The sequence below is a fragment of the Chaetura pelagica genome, unplaced genomic scaffold, assembly GCF_000747805.2.
Source record: "Chaetura pelagica isolate M959 unplaced genomic scaffold, ChaPel_1.0 scaffold2, whole genome shotgun sequence".
NCBI classification, from domain to species: Eukaryota; Metazoa; Chordata; class Aves; order Apodiformes; family Apodidae; genus Chaetura; species Chaetura pelagica.
The window spans coordinates 4,335,211-4,350,446 of record NW_009952796.1 but is presented as its reverse complement, the minus strand read 5'-3'; positions in this window follow the sequence as shown (position 1 = coordinate 4,350,446).

Sequence of the window (15,236 nt, the reverse complement as noted above, 5' to 3'; positions counted from 1 at the left end):
GAGAACATTTCTCTTATGATTTTGTTGTGCAAACCGATATATCCCCAGAAGTCTGGTAGCAGCAAAGGTTTTTCCTAGATTAAAAACTTAGATGGACTGAACCAAGTTTAAAATGGGACCTGTTGGAAATATTATGTATGATCACATTAGACATGTATATTTTTGTGGACATTTTACTTAAAATGTTGCTATACAGATATTTTCTTGAAACTTATCCCTTTATTAAATTATTTTTCTACTGGAATTGATTTTTAATTTTTTTATCTTCTATTATCAATATTGGTCCTTTTCCTGAGATGCCCTTGGCTTCAAGTGTTGTCCGGGCAGCAAAACCTCTTGGTCTGTGACCACTCCTGGGGCTAAAGAGAGTGTGGCTGGATGCAGAAGTCACTGTTCGCTGCTTGAAAGCCTTTGTGCTCCAAGAGGTCCCTTAGAAGATACAGTCTCCCTCATTCCCCACCTTCCTCTCACCTTTCCTTGCTTTTGGGCTCAACCTCTTCCAGTTTTTCTCCATGAGGTGCAGGTCGTTTGATAGCAGGGAGGGATTTAGATAAACCCTTTGTTTCTTTCCAGAGGAGAAGAGCAGCCCTCTTGCTCTGAGGGCTGGCTGAGAAGTTTGTCCTTAACAGCCTGTGTTTGTGGCTGTCAGTGCTGCATGATAGTGCTGATGCTCCACAAGAGTATTGAGCAAGGGGGACATGCTATCTGTCTGTGTGGGACAACGGTCCCCTAAGGGTGAGTGGAACAGAGGATTCAATTCAAAACTGGTCTTCCCTGTTCCTACTGTTTCATGTTCTCATGCTAAATGGCCTCGTGTGACCACCTCCAGCAGGAGGAAGGGGCTGCCATGGTGATGAGACTCACTGCATCCACTCTGGTTCAGTCTCAGCCACCACATGCTGCCTGGGATCAGCATCATGTTCACAGCTATGTAAGTTCTGGTGTTTGGTTTTTATTTAGGCCAAAGAGTTGCCCTAAGTTACTGGTAGCGGAGGATCTGATGCATTTGCCTTGGTAAGGCTGAGTAAGGACTGATGTTGCTGAGTGCGTGAACAGAAGCTTGGAAGCCTTCCTCTCTGCTGCAGAAACCTGGTCAGCCTTTATGCTCATCATGGTGAGAAGTAGTGAGCATAGTGCAAAACTTGCCAAATTTTGCTTTCTAACATGATGAACTTGGAAATTATGGGATAGGGCAATACAAGGGGGTGAGTAAGGGGAGTTTGCTGTGAGGCTGTTGGTAGTGGGGACAGGCTTGATCAAACCCCTCCTTTGTGTGGAACTGTTCCCTTTGAGGGGACTGGAGCTGGGCTGGAGGAGAGGAGCTCAGGTGAGTTGTGTCCTGCTGAGGGCAATGCTGGTAAATGGCAGCCAGGGAATCACTTTGCTGGGGGACAGGCCAGCAAGAAATGCTGATTTTTTTTTTTCCAAGTGAAACTTAGTGAAACTAGCAAATGATCATCTGACATTTTTATGCCTGAGAGCAGGAGAAATTCAGTTAGGGTTTGTATGAGTTTTAGACCACCTGGGAGCCTTGCCTGCGTGTGCATGTGTTGGAGGTGCCCCATTTTCTGGAACCCAGTATGATCCACTGTGAATATGCTCTTGTGTATCAGTAGAAAGCCTCTGTCAAAACACCACATGCTCCCAGCCAGAAAAAAACCCAAGATGTTTGCCCTCATTTCCAAGAGGAAACAAGGCTGAGGGAGTAGGGGCCACAGCCACAAAGGAGTCTGAGCAGAGATCTGTGTTGCTTTGCCACAGAAACTTCCTGAGAGGTTATTTCTGACTTCAAGGACAGAACTGAGGTTCAATCACTGGTCCTCTACTCTTATGGCTGGCTGTAACCTTCTCCCAGCCTCTCCAAGGTGGGACATGATTTAAATTTAAAAAATCAAGAAAATAATTTTATAACCTCCAGCACATGCATAGGTGTCAGCAAGGACAGGATCTGCTTTTCCCCGCTTGATGTCAGCATTATGTGCTTGTGTGCGAGGTAAGCCAAAATAGGTACTGTCCTGGAAAATCAGATTATGTCAGAACTTACTTTCCATTTCTCCTGTTGAGGAGCTTAGGCTAGACCCCTGAGTCCTTGTTTCTGAGAACATTTCCCTCAAGACCGGGGTCTCAGGACTGGGTCCTTGACATCCAACTTGCAAAGCCAGCCAGAGTGTTCCAAGCTAGGACTGCTGCTCGTTATGAATCTACTTTATCTTTACAAACTGGAAACTACCAAATGGTGAACTGCCAGTGTATGAGACTTACAAGATTTGCTTTGAATCTCTGTTAAAGCTAAAACTATTTGTTATCTTGCCTGCTATCCTGGTTTTAAGTTTAGGCTTTCAGAGCCAAGAGATGGTTTAAACTTTCCATGTGAAGTATCTTGTGTGCTTCATTCTTCTGAGTGATAGCGCGGACTGAACCGAATTTTCTGAGGCTTCCTATGATTTTTACAAATGCTGTGCTAACATCCATTGGGGAAAGACAAGTCAAAGGTTCCTCCCCTTCTAGCTTGACAGATACAGGCTAGGAGTGTTTCAAGATGAAGCAATTGTGTAGGAAGTGCATCATTACCTTATGGTCACAAGATCTGCCACCAAATTGTGGGGAGGTGTTTTCCAAAGCACACACAGGAGCTGACAAGACTGACAGGGGACAAAGGGGTGTGGGAAAGTGCTGAGCAGACTTTGAACATTTTGGCCTTGGGTGGAGTTGGCTCCTGGTGCATGCAGTGCCAGCAGCAGGAAAGCCTCTGGGAACTGAAGATGCTGATTCATCAGGGAGGACAGAAATAAAATGTGCTATCTCTTGACTGAATTAAGGAGGTAATCAAAGAGAGATAACAAGCGGTTGATGGCTGTCTCATTAGCAGGTATCTGCTTTCCTGTGGCATGTTTGCCTGCTTCTCCTGTAGGTACCAAATTGGAGGTTACTAATGAGCAGGTTTCAGATAGTTTGAGCACAGCCTGCCATGAGTAGCCAATGATTAGAGCCCTTGGTCTTGCAGCTGGATGTGGAGCTGGCGGCCAGTAAACAGAGGTAGTTTAAGCCACGCTGTGTTCTGTGGAACCACCCTGGGTGCTACTTGCCCCTAGAATCCTCCCACTGCTGGGTGCAGTATTAATTTCTCTGCTCAATCAGATGCTCATTTGCTTAGGGGTTTCTTCTGCTATCTCCACTCCCTCTGACTCTTGTCCCAGTAGACCATGAAACAGAGAAGCAGGGTCCTTTTGTCTTTAGCTATCTCCTGCATCTTTTCCAGCCCTGTCATTCCCCAGATTAGAGGAAAGCAATTTAGAGCCAGTCATTTGGAAGGCATTCTGCAGCACAGTGAATGTTTTCAGCCACCCTGATGGTCTCGTTTGATTTGGGTATCATCCAGGTAGCATCTCTCCTAGGGAGGTCAGAGCCTGAGACCACATCTTGCAGCAATTCCTTCTTGCAACCACCTGGTTACTAGAAACAAGGGACATGGTTAGGATGACAAAGTTACATATTGCAATCACCCACTGAGCAGCATGCCAGTCTGTCTGAGTGCTGCCCAGGGTGGGGAGGCTGAGCTGTAGCAGGACTTACCCAGTGTGCAGCCAGAAATCCCACTGGTCACTCAGTGGCTGATCTTCTCTTTGAGTCTTTATGGAGCTGGAGTGTGTAGAGATATGGTCCTTTGCCTCAGGAGCTTTCTGGGCACCCGTTGAATTTGGCTGGATTCAGCCTGCCTTACATCCTACAGCGTGAGATTCCCATCTGTTTGGTGTGTTCCCAGGCTGTGATGTGAGTTTGTCAGCATGAGCACAGAGCCTGTGATCTCCTGCCTCAGGGCTGGGTTCATTTCAGTGATGAGAAATAACCTCCAGTTCTATTCCTGGGGATAAGAATTGCCATATTTGAGAGGGGGAGAGTTCAGTGCAGTACAGGAACACTTAACATGGATTGGGGAGTAAAGTTAAAACTTGTAACAAACTATTTCTGATAGCTAAAAGCACTAAACCAGAGGTTAAATGTAATTTGACTTGTATGCCATGTCTTCACTCTTCTACTTGTACCTTAGCTTCTTTGATTGTCTATATATAAGAGGTGACATTGGAGAGCGTGGGTTTATCGTGAAGATTTGTTTTTCATGGAGAGATGAAGGAGCTGCCTGGCACTTGGAGATTTTGTATCAAGTGACACTCCTGGCAGACTCCAGTGGAGTGTTTGAGGAAGATCACATTGTAGAGCAGAGTAGTAAGTTACTATAAGGATGGGCAGAGGTTTGTCTGTGATGCAAGGACTCTTGAGTAGAGAGCCACCAGATTTTGTAAGTTCTTTCTGGTCCATGTTCATGCAGATACAAAATGTCTAGCCAGAGGTGTAGGCAGTGGTTTCTCCAAGAGCACATTCTGGTTGTTTGTTAAAACCCATTGGGGTGATGAGAGAGGATGCTAGGGTAAAAAAACATGAGATATTGGTGTCTGGGCTGATTGCCTGGAGCTGTTTAGCTTTTCAAAGATCTGTCTGGCAGTCCTGACCAAAGTTTTGCCCCACTAGCAACCAGTTGAAATCTCTTTCCAAAACACCCAGTTTTGATGCTGCACTGCACATCTCCTGTGTCTTGTTGCTTTGCTCTGTCTTGCACTACTCCAGCTCCTGAGACCAAACTTCTGCAGTTACTGTCAGTAGCTTGTAGTGATTTGTTTCTGTCTGGAGGCAGATGGGCACTGAGGAGAACACCGACGGGTTGTGCTACTTCTTCAAACCCTCCTCAGTTTTCAGCTGCACTCCTTGAGTGGTGAGGGCTCTGGTGATTGTCAGGTCACCGCATGGAGTCCAGCTGTGTTTCGGATATTGATACCACCGGGGTGCAACCTATGGAGAAATCTCTCTGCATTTGGCTCTTCTGGGCAGGGGTCCCTGATGCTGCCGGAAAGGGAAACTTGAGTGCTGTGAGCGAGCTGTTGCTGCCTGCTGACCTCCTGCCCAGGTAGCATCAGAAAAAAATCACAAAAAACCATGAAATGAGAGCCCAGTTGCTACTCTGAATTTTTTATATATATTGAAGTTTTGGTGCACAGTCATTAATTACCTTCGTCAGGAAATCTAGGCAGATAAAACATTTCCAGCTTTATAGGATCTGTATGAAATGTAGTATGTTTGCTACAAGAAAGGATTGGGTTTCTCTGGAAGTTCCTCTCTGCCTCTAAGTATCACTCACACTTGTAAATAACACTTGGAAGCAGGAGACAAGACCTCATTCTTTGGAGGAGTGTTGTCTATCCCACTTTGCTGTTGAGACTGATGAGAGTGATGTCCATGGTTACAGAGTGGAGTGAGGAACAGAACCCAGAAGCTAGAACTTCCTTCTTCGCTAATGTCACAAAATCTTAAACTTTCAACTGGTTGCTAATGAATGTGGTGATTAGCTACAGCTTCAGACATAGAGGCCCTTCCCCTTGAAGCTGGAGCAAATTAGGCCTTCATTGTGTCTGGCTGTGGACCAAAAATGGTGGGGCAATTTTAGCTTCAGCAAAGTGACACTGAAGTCTTATTGGTGCCATTCACTAAATACCTTTCTACTGCTGTATGAGCACTAGCAAATGGTCCTCTGCACCTTAGCTCTAAGTGAAGAGCAGTGCATATGTATGGCTGTTTACCACCCTATGTTTAATGAAGCCATAATTCCATGGAGATACAGACAGGGCTGATAAGCCATTTGAGTACCCTGCAGAGAAATGGCACCAGAATAGTTGTGGTGTTGTTTCTAATTGTAACGGATGAGTAGCCTGCCTTATTAAACCTACCTATCAGCAGCACTGAGCCTGCCTGCACCAGAATAGCCCTGATCTCAGCAAACCTGCATCCAGCCCTGGCCCTCTGTTGTTGACGTATTTGGAAAAGCCATGCTTCCAGCACTGCCCTGAAGGAACTTCTGCTTGGCCAGACTGCCTTTCCACAGTGGAGGTGACCTAGGGCATGAGGGGCTTTATGGCATTTTGGGAGACTGCCGGGGAGCATGTGGAGATCTCAGTACAAGCAGTGGTTTGGCAGGTCCTGCAGTGTAGACAGTTGTGCTGATGAGCAGTGAACCATCACAGGGATATCTCTTGTCAGCTCTGGGGTGCTGGGGCTGCAGCCCATGCTGACAAGCATCAGCTGTGCAGCACAAGCACCTGTGTGGTGAGAACCGTGTTCCCTGGCCCCACTAGCCATGGACATGGCTGGTGTGGATGTGCGCTTCTACAGCCTTGGCTTTAAAGCCAGAGGATTTAATTTGGAGAGGGCTGTTGGGCAAAGGGCCTGTGCTATTGTGCTTCTCACTTCTTTTTTTTCTCCTTTCTTCCCAGACACCTGCACAAAGCTTTTCCAGGGGCTACTACTTTAGAAAATTGAACTGACTCAGGAGATACTCCTGCTTAGGGCAGAGGCTGCACAGTGCATTGGGAGAGGCAAAGTGCTGCCCACCTGGTGCTACAGGATGGAAGAAAGTTGTGCAAAACAAGAACCATAGTGAGAGGGCAAGCACAGGTGCAATGGCACCACTGCTTTGGCTGCTGAACTGGGATTCATTCTTCTGCATCCCTATGGTGTACAGGCAGTAAACTTGGTTTTGGGACAGGCTAATGCCTGGGGATGTTTTCCTCATCTATTTTCTTCTTTTTAATTGCACACGTCCTATTAGCTTTGAATGCTGAACGGCTCGATAGCAGCATCTTAGAGCACACCCCAGTGTGGTGGGAATGCCATCTGAACACTGGCAGCCACCTCAATCGGTACCATCCCTGTTCAAGACAGCCTTCTGCAGAGCTGGGCCCCTTCTCACTCACCACCTTGCAAAGAGCTTCTTGCAGGCCATCTGATCCAGAGTATGCTGGGCCTAATGTTCCTTCCAGCTGAATTCCTGGGATGGTAGGGCTGGATATGGCTGGATAAAGCTCTGGGGAATTAAGTCAGTAAGCTCCTGCTACCTTTGCCTTGCTTTCTTTAGGATGACCGCACGTTGTATGTGAGGAAGCAGAGGAACCATGACTTACTGCAATCTGTCAGAGTAAGGGTCATGTATGGAGAAACTGGGCAAAAGGATTTCTGGATCATCTTATATTCCAAGAAAATATAATTTTTTTCTTTGTTAACATCTCCTACATTTCTGCCTGCCAGATGCCTTCAGTAGTACCCCAGGCCCCTGGTCTACATCTGCCTATTAAAATTCTTTTTGTTTCAGCTGGAGATGATATTTGTCTTTCCTTCCTTTTTCACCTTTGATGTAAAAAAACCTAAGGCTTTTAATGACCAGAGGGTGGAAGAGGCATCAAATCACCTTGCTAAAAAGTACCATGTGTGGGAGTTGTTTGGAAGCAGAGGATGATACACACAGGGAAAACTGGGTGCAGAAGTGAGTCCCTCCTCACCTGGGTTTGAGAGATGATGCGTGACCTCTGCTGGTGACAGGCAATCAGGCACACCATGTCTAGCAACCAGTAGCTGGACTTCTTGAGATGAGCTGCTGACCAGGAAAAGAAATGGGTCTTGGGAGCTGGGCTGGAGCAAAACAATTATTTTGCTTCACACATTTATGTCTTGGCATGTTTCAGAGAGATGGAAGCAGTGACCCAGATAGAGAGTTTCTGTGTGGTGAGAAGTCCACCTTAATCTCTCTCTGAGCAGTGGGGAGAGCTGGGTTGAGATGAGATACATGCAGAAGGCAACAGAGATGTTGTGTGCCCATCCAAGGGTGTGAGATACTCCTGAGCCTTCAGATCCCAAGGGAGGGACTGTGGCTGGCTACATCCTGGTGACTGAAAGCCAGTTGTGTCCATCTAGTGTCCTAACGTTGGGAGACTAGACTGGATGTCCAGCATGTTGGCAGCTTTGCCCACCTGAAGAACATCTTGACTTCCCTGCAACCCTCTCACCTGGCTAAAGTATGTTGCCTCACAGAGAGGACCTGGGCATTTTGTAAGTACCCTGCTGACTCTGTCAGTCTCATTACGGTTTCCTTGCACTCATGAGAAGGCTCAGGCTTCAGTTCCTCATGACTTTGCTGAACTACAGCTATTTGAAGCTAAAATTTTCCATGCTGGGTGGGTGTTGAGGCTAAGCACCCCCTTGTGCTCATCTGAATCTGATTTGCTCTATTTCCCTTGTGTTCTTAGGTAATTCGCTTTTAACTTGAACTGAAGAGAAACTCTGGAATAAGTTGTTTTGATTTTATTCACTAATAAAATGAAAATAATTTACTTTTCATTGGGTTCATTATTAATTTTGCTAATGGCACAGCATTGCATGGAATGCATAATTCTAATAAGGTTTTTGTTCAGAAAGTAAGTGGAAAGAAACCCTTCTGATGAGGTCAGAGTGTGTCACTTTGGCCTTTTTAGCAATGAAGCCCTTCAATTGCTCATCCCAAAAAAAAGGAATTAACCTTCTGAATGCTTTTCTAAACCAAAGTAAAGTTGCTATTGGAAAGAAATGCTTTGACTTTTGTAAAACTTTTTGGTCACCTGTAAGTGAACCATTTTTAAAATGGGTTGGTGCAGGCACAGTGTTCCTTCCAGTAAGAAATATCAATATTTCCCAGTGGGTAATAATCCCAAATAGTAAATGTGAGCAGAGAGTGGACCTTTGCCTGGCTGCCTTATTAGTTTTAGAGATTTTGAAGTACTCTGGGGTGGTGGAGATGCCTCCCCTGGGGGCTGCTGCAGGGCCTGTGTGTGGGGGTGATTGGTGGAACTGCTGGTGCACAGCACCTGCCCCCACTGCCTGCATCATGAGTGTGACCCAGATCTGTTAATGATGTCAGAGTTGTGTGCTAACTTCCTGAAATGTGGCCATTGCTCTTCCAAGGTAAGTCCAGGAGTTCACTAGTTGTTAGAGCCAGATAGGAGACTGGTCCAGCTTGGCCTTTGTGGGAGAGAGAAAACAGGAAAAGGCCTGTTTGTGCTGTCTTCACAGAGTCACTGAATGTTAAGGGGTTGGAAGGGACCTCTAGAGATCATCTAGTCCAACCCCCCTGCCAGAAATTTTGTTATGAGGCATGGATTCCCAGTCATGCTACTACTAAACCAGACTTGGCTGTGCTTGAGAAAGAAAAATGACTATGTCAGTGGCTGACAGCACTTACAAGGCTGCTGTGCCATGCTTGGAGGGTAGATGTTGACAATATCTTTGTTCTACCAAGTTGATGTGGTTGCAAAGGGGAGCTGAATAGACATGACTCCCTGAATTGGGTCTTAGTGTGAAAGTGGATTTGTCTTTATAGAAAATAACAGCATATTCTTACATCATCTTAAAAAATACTGACTTACAGATGTTCCCTAGAGCTTCAGGTTTTCCCAAACTACTACTTCAGTCTTTCCAGCTTGCTTTCAGCTTTTCAGTCTAGCTAGACTTAGAGGGATGTGAAGCTTTTCTTCTAGATAGTAGCTTCTAACAATATATAACTCCCCCTTTGCTGTTGACTCTAGGCTGGGCTGGGTGTTTGGTGTTGGATCTCCATGTGAAGGTCCAGTCCAGCTGGGACCCCTGGAAACTGTTGACTCCTAGCCAACATCAAGGGGAAACTGTACTGCCAAGGGTGATGCTGTGGTGGTAGCAATGCCTTGTTCCTGCTCAGGGGTGAGATTTCCTTCAGCCCTTTCCTGGAGCATGTCTCCACCCAAGGCTGGCCACCAGCCAGCATGGGTTACAGCAGAGGCTGCTCTCCCTGGCCTGGGATCTCACCTGGCAGTTCTGTCAGGGGAGATTTCCTTGGGTTTGGTCCTCTCTCTGGGCAGGCAGATATTTACATGCTGAAGTGTGGTCTTAATTTTCTTCCTCAACATCCTCACCTACAACAAGAAGGGAGGGAAATGCTTATGTCTCAGGGCTCAGTACCCTTGCAGAAACTGTGGCTGGAAGAAATTAGGTTGGGGGTCCTCAAAGAGGAGCTGTGGCCTAAGGAGCAAATACTGTCGCACTTCTCTGGATTAATTCTGAAAGCACTTGGAGGGCACTTGATGCTGCATGTGGTAACAGGATAGGAATGCTTATTAACGAGTGGGAACATTAATATGTTTGTGAAATAATATTATGCAATTGAAGTCAAGATAGTGCTTTGAGTTGTCAAAGAACAGTTCCAGAAGTAGGGAGTATCAAAGTTCATATGCTTGAAAGCCAAGGGCCTCATGTTGCCTGCAACTGGCTTGTCCAGCTCCACTTTCCTTGTGCTCAGCTGTACCATCAGACTTGTGCCTGAAATGCTGCTGTGCTTGAGTGAAATTGTATTTATCTTAATGCAAGATGCTAGTAAGAAGCCAAGGTATGCTTGAATACCAGGCTAGAGATAAAGGCAACATGTTGCTTTTATAATCCAGAGCGTTTAATTAATCTTGGGGAAGAAAAACAGTCCTGTAATTTTTTTCCAGTTATATGACCACACTGGCTTTGTGCATAATTACCCTGGGTCATTCAGAGATGCAGCAAAAGAGTTTAACTATTCACTGGGGGTGATTAGTGCTCAATTAAAAGAGGCTTGATGTTTAGCACAGTCAAGAAAATTGTGAAAGGAAGAAAGCAACATGTTTAAGCTGGTTTTTCTGTGATAAAAGAGAACAAGAAATAAAAGCTGGTGCAAAGATCTGCAATACGATATAAGAAAATTAGCTGAAAATGTGCTGAAAAGAACAAAATGGTTCATAATTATGATTAAATCAGTCCTATGCAGCAGATGCTATCTAAGGTCGAGTTAGAAGCAAGCAAAGTATACCAAAGAGGGATTTTACTATCTTTATAATTCAGATATATTTTCTTTAGTTGGTAATTTACCTCTTATTTGTTTTAAAAGCATCTGCATTTTGTTTGCTGGGCAGCAGCTATCAAGGCATCTGTTACATTTCATACAGATAATTCCACTGATGGTATAATTTAAAATAATCTTCCAGCAATGTTCCTCTATTAAAATGTAAATCTTAGAATTCACTGTCTTGTTTGCACAGTTTTAGTTTTGCGTGGATGCAACTAGGATTGCATCCTTTGAATTACTTTGTAGAAGTTTGTAGCATCCTTTTTTTTAAGGTTGCTAGCAAAATTTTTGCAGACCTGTGATCACAGAATTAGCAATCTAATTTCCTTAAAATTATCCTCAAAATTACCTCACTTCAGGTACATTTTTAAGTGAGAGACACATGGTCTTTGTGCATGGCATTTTCTGCATGTTTTTTGGTCAGTAGCCTGAGGAAACAGGTGTGTGGTTTCTTGGAAGACCCCAGTTAAGACTTGTCCAAATATTCAGCGTGGCATAGCTAAGCAAGCTCAAGTTCAGAAACCTGGAAAATAGAGGACTTGGCTGAGATGTCCCCTCTCTTGGGGAGAGGACCTAGTGAAGGGAGCGTGGGCATCCTCTGTTCTCCGAGAGAGATGATTTCTCACCACAGTGACACTCGATGTCAGGAAGTGATGTGGCTAGAAAGACAGTGTGGTGCTTCATGCCCTCAAAATCCAGGTGATTAATTAGTTTGCAAACCTCCTTTTAAGCATCTTATTTTACTTTTTATTGCCTTGGAGATGAAGTCCCCAAAGCTCCTAAGGTCCTGCACAGTGAAACCCTCTCAAACCACTGATCTCATAAGTCTTGAGATTGCTGCCTGAAGCTGAAGCTCTCAGAGTATCAGGGGCTTTGATGCTCCTTCCACACACCTGGTTACTGTTGCTCATCTCCCTGGGTTCTGGTTGTGTTCTGTAAATGGAAGCTTAGAAATAATTTGTAAAGAAAAATGGTTTTGGGGTTTTTTTCTGCCCCCTTTCTTGATCCCTCCCTTATGTTTTGAGCACTCAGTTACTCTGTTTTGGACAGAATGCAGTATCTCACAGAAAACATAATCCTTTCTTCTCTTATCAACCCTACTCTAACCCAGAAAATAAATCAGTGAAAGTTCACATTCCAGTCTAGTTATCAAATCACAATGTTGAAGCGATTACAAAATAAATGTGTGTCTTTGTACTCGTGCTTTTAAAATTACTAATTTTGGCAGTTTGAGCCAAAATCTCTGTACCCATTTGAAAGTGGCTAATTATAAATCCAGATTTTCAAGCTTCATTACATTTAGCACCAGGTTTTTGTTGCCTGCTTACTTGGTCCCTGACTCCATGGATGGTGGTGACCCTTGGCCATGCTTACAGTTTGACCCAGCTTAATACATGGGTGGCACATTTTATCCCACTGTTCATAGTTCATGCTGTTTCTTTTACTCTTGCTCAGATTTGCTTCCTCATCATCCTCTTGACCCTGAGGCTGTGAACGCCACAGAAATAACCTTCCACAGATAGCTAGCCTGCTTTCTGGCATCCTAATCATATACTAGCTGGTTGGTTGACTCATTTCAAGCTTGTTCAGTAATCCATTAAATAATTTATTTTTTAATGCTAATAAGGGGGTAATTATTTAATGTAATTATTTTATTAATGTACTTTACATCCTTTTTCTTACCTCAATTGTGTTGAGTTTTTTACACCCTTACTGCAGTACAATCCTGATAGCAACACTGTGTTTTGAAATGTCAATTAAAAACTTTAATTTCTAAGTTGGAAAGAAATAAACCTCAGTCCTTGCTTCTGAGCTACTCTGACCTGGAAAATTCAATTTCTGAAGCACCATGTTCCTGTAATCTCCCTCTTCCTAATGGACAGCATGATCTTTAAGTTTCTGCTTGAGAAACACATTTGACTTTGAGTGTTATCTCTGTAGCTTGTGGTGATCAGATGTCTTAGCAAAAGTGTGATGGGGTAAGACCATCTGCATTGTCAGGGCACTTATTAAATCCAGTCCAGTGGGGTAGTTTCCAGAAGCTGAGAAATACCTGGGGCATATGGGAAATGCATCAGTTTAGTTGTGAATGGATTTCAGCATCAGTGAAACAGAATTGTAGGTTGGAACCTGCAGGCCTTCATTGAAACCTTCTTTGGTTTTTTGTTTGGGGTTTTTTTGTGTGTTTTGTTTTGGTTTTTTTTTAACTATGTAAGCAACTATCGAGTGGCAGATCAGGCCACAGAGTTTTCATTCAAAGACATTGTTGTTCTTGGTCTGTGTGCACAGGCAGGAAAGCTGAACAACCTTTCCTTGTATTTGTTTTAAAGTATTATGGTGCTTCTGGCAGCCTGGAGGAAGTTCTGTGGCGATAACACTCTTGCCCTCAGTAATTGCCTGTGGTCTATGAATATTACATAAAACCAGAACAAATATGCTGCCAGAGTCTATACAAGCCTTTTCAAAAATCCTGAGACAAGCCAGGGCCATAGTAATTGCTACTAGGAAGGGCTGAATAATGTTTCTGAATGTCATAAAATTTGAGGTGAGATTTGGGTTGAATTTAGTACCTTGAATGAGCACAATTAAGACATTTTAAAAAGAAGTAGCTTTCTGGATACTAAGCAGAACTACAGTTCTCTCTCCACATGTGTCCCTGGTTGATCATGAAGGAGGGACTTAGTTAAGAGGACATAAGTTAAGACTAGGCTTGCACAAGAAATAGCATGTTCTAACTCAATGGAAAGGGTGGAAACTGGCAGTTGGGAATGAGAATTTCCAACAGAATAAGTGATGTGTTGGTGCAATTCTTATGTAGTGCTTAAAAAGGGACTTGGAAATTATCTTGAGTTTAGGACATCTACACCTTGTCTGGAAATATATCAAATATTGTGAAAACTGTTCTACTTCATTCTAATACAATGGTGAGCTTTCCCAAGAGACCCTGACATTTCCAGTGCTTTCCCTCAGAAAAGGAGTAGCTCAGGGAGGGTGAGATTGTTTCACACAAGTAAAAAATTATAAAAGCCTGCATTGCCTTATGCTTTGCCTCCTGTCCACATGGCAAGTTTGCAGACACTCCAGACTTGAACCTTGGTGGCACAAGGATGATGAGATGCAGCTCCAGAGGCTGTGTTCCTCCAGCCTACAGGCTGGGAGGCCCAAGGGTATGCAGGAATCCAGCTTTTCCTTATAAATATGGCATGAACTTGGAGCAAAGCTGAAATTAAAAGGGAATTAACATTCATAAAATGCTGGATGTCACATAAAACTCAACAGCCAGCAACCATTGAGAAATGCAGCCTCATCATAAAATTGTGTCTTATCAAATTAGATGCAATAAGATCAAAATAAAGGGGACAGAGAACTAGGGAACTACTAGAGAGAGTCCAGCAGAAGGCAACAAAGATGACTGGGGGATTGGAGCATCTCCCTTATGAGGAAAAGCTGAGAAAGCTGGGACTCGAGCCTGGAGAAGAGAAGGCTGAGGGGTGACCTTATTAATGCCTTTAAGTGTCTAAAGGATGAGTGCAAGGAGGATGGAGCCAGACTCTCTTCAGTAGTTCTCAGTGACAGGATGAGGGGCAATAGGCACAAGCTGGAACATGGGAAATTCCATTTAAATATGAAGGAAAACTTCGTTATGGTGAGGGTGACAGAGCACTGGAAAAGGCTGCCCAGGGAGATGGTGGAGTCTCCATCTCTGGGAATATTCAAGACCCACGTGGATGAAGTCCTGAGTGATGTGCTCTAGGGGATCCTGCTTTAAGTGGGGGATTTGGACTAGAGGATCTATAGAGGTCCCTTCCAACTCTGACAATTCTGAGAAAATATAGCAATTAAAAATCATAACATGACAGTGATTGCAGGATAGTGTGAATTATAGCACAGCTAAAGCTCATGAAACTTGGTGTCTGTTTTCATGCATGCATTGCTAGAAGTGGCTAAAGCAGCAGCTGTGTTAAACCACAGCTCTCCGAGCAATTTGTCAGAAAGGTGTGGGCTGTTCACAAGTGTCTGGGTTTGGGGTTGTGACAGTGCCCTGTTTTCAGAAAGTAATGAGCTGGCTTCCTCAGGAGGGTGTCCAAAATTACTTATCTTCCAAAACATGAGGTTTTGACTGTGGCTAGGTAGAGCTGTGAGCATTGTTCATGTTTCTGGAAGTCTTCATGATCCCAAATCCACATTTTTCCCCAGCTTTGTGGAGACCAAATGGGTAAACCTGTAGGCTGAAGCTCCCTAAGCTTATACTGTGTTTTCCGGAAGGGTTACAACAGAATATGACCACAGAGGGAGGAGTTCTCTTCCTCTTCTTCCCCTTTCATGGGAGGGAGATCTTGCCTTTTGTAGCAGCAGAGCAGTACTGTTGCCAGCAGCAATAGACAGATGTGGGTAGTGAGGCTTTCTCATAACATGATTGTATACCTGTGGAACAATAACTTTGGATGGAGTGGATGCTACTGTTGCACCTTGACAATTATGC